The following is a 6,003-nucleotide window of genomic DNA, read 5'->3' as shown; positions in this document are numbered from 1 at the left end:
CGCGGCCCGCCGCCATCTTGGCGGCTCCGCCCGGCAACGGCGGGCGCGTGGCGGCGCCCGCGGCGGTGCTGGGGCCTGAGGGAGCCCGGGCCGCCTGCCCCCGGCCTGCGCGCTGCGGGAGGCCCCGCTTCGCAGCCAACTTTTTGCACTCCGAAACTGTTTTGTGTGCCCTAAAAGCGGTAACAACGCCTTTCAGGCTACTTAAAGACACTTATTTATTTTAAGCTAATCGTTCTAATGCGCTTCAAATGAAGTAATTCGGCTGATTTAAACACGCCCAGAAACAGGAGCCTCAAACACGGTAGCCAAGATGTCGCTAAAAATTTCCACAATACTTTTTTAAAAGGACCAAAGAGTCCCAGCGCCACAAATGTGACTTGCTGTAGGTGCCATGAATCAGACAAGCAACCCCCCGACGGACACCACAACTTCATCTCCCCGCTACATTTTATCTTGTACTACCTTGATGACATGCAGCCCGATAAAACTGCCCACCTCTCTCCCGTACCAGATCACCTTAAAACAAGTTGCTCGAGTAACAAAGGTCCTGACAAGTCTTGATGTTTACAGCCACAGGAGCCCAAGCAACCCACAGAAAGTCGCATCCCTGCTGAGTTCCCGTCAGCCTCCCCAGTCTCTCGTCCCCTAAATGTGGGGGCAGCACCACGGGTTCACTTTCCTGAGAGGTGAGGAGGCCATGCGGGATGCTCTGACCCCGCGGAACAGAACAGCCCTGATGATGATAGCTGGTGCCCCCTGCCAACCTCACCACCAAAAATGATCTGCTACAAAGGGGGCATCTCTACAAGGCACAGTCTGAGTCTGAAACCTGGTAAGATAATGCATTAAAACACACAGTCAATAAAGAATATAGTTTGTACTTAACCATGCTTCTGTTGTTCGCTGTTTCCTTTTCGATGGGCTGATCTCCAGGAGCTGAGGCCTCAGGGCAAACCTGAAGCACTGTTCTGCCTCCCTTGAGGGCTGCCCCCAGTCAGCAGGACAGGATATTCTGGATGCTTCAGAGGGACAACAGCAGGGCTTGAGGGCTCCTCTCTGCAGCCTGCTGAAACAGGACACCTGTCTCTCACTCATGTAATTATTTTTAGACAGATTTTCTATTGAGACCTAAACCAAAAATACAGGGATTTTTTTTTTTCCTCACACCAAGTTCACACAACTGCCACTGTCCTAGTCCCCATGGTTTTGGGATGCAGGAAATACCCCAAGGGATTACAGTATCGCAGGTGAGGGCCAAGAGAATTTGTTACTCCGCCTTTTGTTGTGGTTCCCCATTTTTTAACCTCTCATGCCTCAAAATACCTGTTTCTCTGTGGAGAGCTGCCGTGCAGCTCTGAGCAGGGCAACACAACTGTCACCAACAGCTCTCACCGGTATGCATGTGCCACTGGTGCTGTATGAACATGTCTTTAATTAATTTGGCTAAACATTTCCAGCCATCGACAGAACTCAGTACCCCCACACACTCCCACTTTGTGCACAATGATATGGTTTTGCTTAGAGCTCCATTGCCACAAGGCATATAGGCCATCAACTTTTCTTCTTTTAAGACATACAGAGGAACATTTCCACCTAAATATCACATCCTTATATATTCCTACACTTGTGATGATCGGAAAGCTTTTTTGTTTTCAAGACAAGCAGTGACATCCAATGAGAACACAATTTCTGAGATTTTGGAAATCTGGTGAAATTTCTGAAAGCTGAAGTTAGCCAACGTAACCTGTGAAAACGGGACTGGACATCTTCTGGAGAGAGATGGTTACACCAAGTCAAGTGCTATACATATGCTTGCCTTGCAAGAATTTAGAGTCGCAGTAATGGCCCATTCAAAATACTCATTTTTAAAATGGGAATGCGCTATATAGTAAATACAAACCGAAACATCTGCATCTCAGGAGAGATGATGTACAAGAAGGCCATTAAAATACAGCCTGTATCTCAGCAACCTCTATCAATCAGTAGCCCACAGAAGGCGATGCAAAGCAATTTGTAATAAAGGACCCAAAACATCCCATCCCTGAGCTGTGGTTTGCTTCATTTGTATGCGAAGTTTTCTTTTAAAAAGGTTAAAAGAATTTTAACTTACAATAAAGATATATGCCCCCCCCAAAAAAAAAAAATAAAAATAAAAAATAAAAATAAAAAAGCTAGTTTCCTTCCCAAACTCAGCCTAAATATAACTGTCACTGCATTGCTTTCTGGAGTCTATAGACACCGCTAGTTAATGAGGGTAAGTGGCAACCAGAACTTCAGAAGCCCCACTGTACAGAGTTACTGCTGAATTGCTGACCACTGTAACAGTTTAAATAGGACAAAATCAAGTGAAACAATTTTGAGTTTGTGCAGAGGATGAACTATTTCTGAAGAGAAGACAGAAAAATACGAGATGAAAAAAGGAACAGGGAAAGAAATAAACAGCTGAAACCCAATTGTTTTACAAGAAAGTTTATTTCCAAACTGACAGCAAATAAGAAAATGAAGTATCGAATAAATAACTATAACAAAATGCGTAGTTGCTATATAAAGACCACATTTGTAGGTTCTATCTATGTGCAATCCTGAATCTGCATCAGTTGTACTTTTGCTGTAGTTTGATGGGATTATAAACAGTTGTATGAAAGAGATGATTTTCCCCAAGCATGATTGTGGTAACTTGGCTATCTTGCCCAACATGACAAGAACTATGACTAGCATTAGCAGGCCTATAAACAGCCTAAATAAAAAGCACTACAGAGACAATTTCCTTTGCCAGAGAATACATTAACAGCGGAGATTGCTGAAGGAAGAAGAGAGGTGAATGGGAGAAGAGTTGAGCAAAATTCCACTGTGCCATACGCTTGTAGCCAAATTCAGCCCAAATTCTCTGAGGCTAATTAAATTGCGCCTTTTGAGACTCTGTAGATCTTGCTAAATAAAGACGGGATCCTGTGGACAGATGTAAAAGCATGTGCCCTGCTGTCCAGACAGTGCCTGACTGATATTCCTAGGAATTTGAGTGGCTTAGGTTTTCAGGATAAGTTTGCAAAATTGGCTTTTATTATTATTTTTATATTTGCTTTTGAATTAAAAAATAAGTATACCAGCCCAGTGCACTCAGGACCCTGCTACCAGAAATACTTACCTAGGCCAGAACAGGCTCACTGCCAGCAGCAGCATTTAACTAGGAGTTTCAAGCTCAAGGGGAAACAGTTGTTCTCTTTTGTGGGTAACAGGGGAACCCATATAATGATGAATGGGAAAGAAATGAAACAATGGCCAATTTGTCTAGCTGTCAGAGGAAACTGCCACAGAAACGGGTGCAATGCCTTCTTGTCAGTATTTCCTGCACTTACAAGTTCACCTGAAGCCCACCAAAAACACTTTGATGAAATTGGAACAATTCTGGCCAGAAAAAAAAAAAAAAAAAAAAAGATGAAAGCCATTGTAGAGCAGCCAGCATAGTCTTGAAAGTGGTTCATCTCATATGAAGGTAAACAAAGTGAAAAAGCCAAAGAAGAGGAAGGTCAAGTTGCTTCTATGACAATCAGAAACACTACAACCGACTGTAGTTGATGCGCCAGTCCTTCTACTCTTTTTAGCATATAGTCTGTCTGCATGCAGATAGAGCATTTCTCAAGGGTATTATTTACACTTCCTGGGTGAATACAAGAGCAAGAGACTGAGGTGGACAACAGAAAGTGGAATTTGGCAGCTAAGACACCCCCTATAAAAGCAGTAGTTCTGGGCCCAAAATACGTAAATTCAAGGGAAGATCTGAAGATACTCAGAAGTTATAATGCATAAGTTAGATTTAAAAAGTATAGCTTCTACAACGCAAGTCAGGCACAGTTCTTCAATATTTTTCTGCAACTATGAAAGCATACACTCTTAACAGTTTTTAAATGACTCCCTTTCTGCCTACACTTCTGCCTTAAGTTACAAGGAAAATGGCAAAATAATATGATTGTAAGAGTTGTATTCAGGTCTGCAATTTCCTTCAAAACATCTTGAAGAGCAAACGATTGCTATGACTGAAAACAGGGCCAATCAGAATGCCTGTTTCCTGTGCTAAAGTGAACTTAAAATGATAAGAATAGAACAGAAAGCAAGATTTTATAACTGCAATTAAAAGCCACAAAATGTCTAATGCACATTAAGTAATTGTATTGCTAACCTTTTTATTTTTTTCTTTTTTTTTCCTTCCTTCAGGGAAGATACAAAACCGTAAAAGAAGTACTCTGCCTTTTCCCAAATCTACTTTTATTTATTAATCTCTTAGGTGTATCATTTAATGTAATTTCTTTTGCAGGCATTTCTTAGAGATGTAGATAAGCAGATAAGAACTTTGTAATAGAGTTTCAAGAAGCTCAGCCACCTTCTTGGCATTCAACTATCCTCATGAACCTATGAACATTCAAAAACCTCATTCCTATATTTGCTGATTTTTCAGAGTCATTATAACTTATATTGAAATTGGAATGAGTTTTACACCAAAGCAAGGACCCCACTGGAGACGAAGCTTTGGAACACTGATTTTTCTCCAGTGGCTTTCTACAGCCCCATGGTAGTTTCTGTTATGTCAGCGGAGCTGCCACATCAGGAATGTCTTTTCCTTGTCTTGCCTAACATAGCTGGCTCAGAAACCTCTCAGTCAAACGCTACAGAATTAAACAGTAACACAATGGTAAATCAGAAAGTCCCCAGATAAGTACTTAATATCCAGCAGCCAGTCAACCTAAAGCCTGGTAAGAGATTTAAACAAAGGAATGGGTAAAAGGATGGGATTCTGACAGTAACACTTAAGACTTATTTTGTTGTAGAAAAAATTCCACACAATAATTTTTGCCCTGAAAGTATAATGCTTTATCATTCCTTTTAGTAAAATGCTGCAAATAATCTAAATAGAACAAAATTAATACAAAGAAAATCTCCTACTGGTTCAGAACCTGAGCAGGATGGAATTTAAGGGAGCTACATTTCCATTTGAGAAAAAAACATACGCACTACGTATGACAAAATGCTCGCGTGTTGATCTAAGCTTGTATGTTTATTGGGATAATTAAAGTCTGTTTTGAATCTAACCCTCAGTTGAAAAAGTCTGGTATCACATTCCTGACGGGGTTAGGTGTCGGGACTTACTATTAAAGGTGATAGTCTAATTGCATTGTCAGACTTCCCTTTGGCCAAGTGAACTTCGCTAGCAGAATAACAGCAAAGGAATGTCTAAACTGCTGAAAACACCTAAGCTACATTTTTAAATACACATAACATGACAGCAAAAAATGCTGTATTATTTGTCTAATATACGGTGCAATTTACTATTTATGACACTGAACCGAGATTGGCTTTCGGTCATATGGGTCCAGACTTCTTAAGGCTTTTATCAATGGAGTAAAAAATATTTTGGGGAGATCTGGTGCTCAAATATATACTGCTTTGAAAAAACAGGAGTACCTTATTATCAACAACCAGCTGAAGTAAAGACAAGGCCCATGTTAATTTCTATATTTTTCATAACAGAAATGATAGACTGAATATATTTGTGAAGTTTCAACCAATTGTAAAGTAATAGCTGAACAGTACACAAGTTAACCTTCACTTCCAGCTCCTAGAATTTAAATGTCTTGCTGCTTTAGAAAATCAGCTTCCTGCCCACCCTGCTTGTAGTGAAATTTCATCTGTGTTGTATTTGAAAATTGCACAGAAAACTGTATAGAACATTTCATTATTACCATTTAAAGACAAACTAAGAGTGACTGGAATGGGTTCATTACAGCGCACATCTGCATTTTGGTTAAGTAAGAGCTACGGTCTGCAATCTGATTGAGCTGAACAGCTACAGCGCTTAAATTGCTGGATTCAGAAACAGTCTTCCTCACATCCTTACTCTGTACCATCTTTTTCTGGTGGCTGAAGTCTGATGAAATAGCTTCCTGTCCCTGGGGGAGGCTCCCTGACTGCCTGCTGAGAAGCACACAGCATGCAGTGGTTTTCTGATGT

This window comes from Oxyura jamaicensis, chromosome 5 (genome assembly GCF_011077185.1).
Source record: "Oxyura jamaicensis isolate SHBP4307 breed ruddy duck chromosome 5, BPBGC_Ojam_1.0, whole genome shotgun sequence".
NCBI lineage: Eukaryota > Metazoa > Chordata > Aves > Anseriformes > Anatidae > Oxyura > Oxyura jamaicensis.
This window is presented reverse-complemented; position numbering follows the sequence as displayed.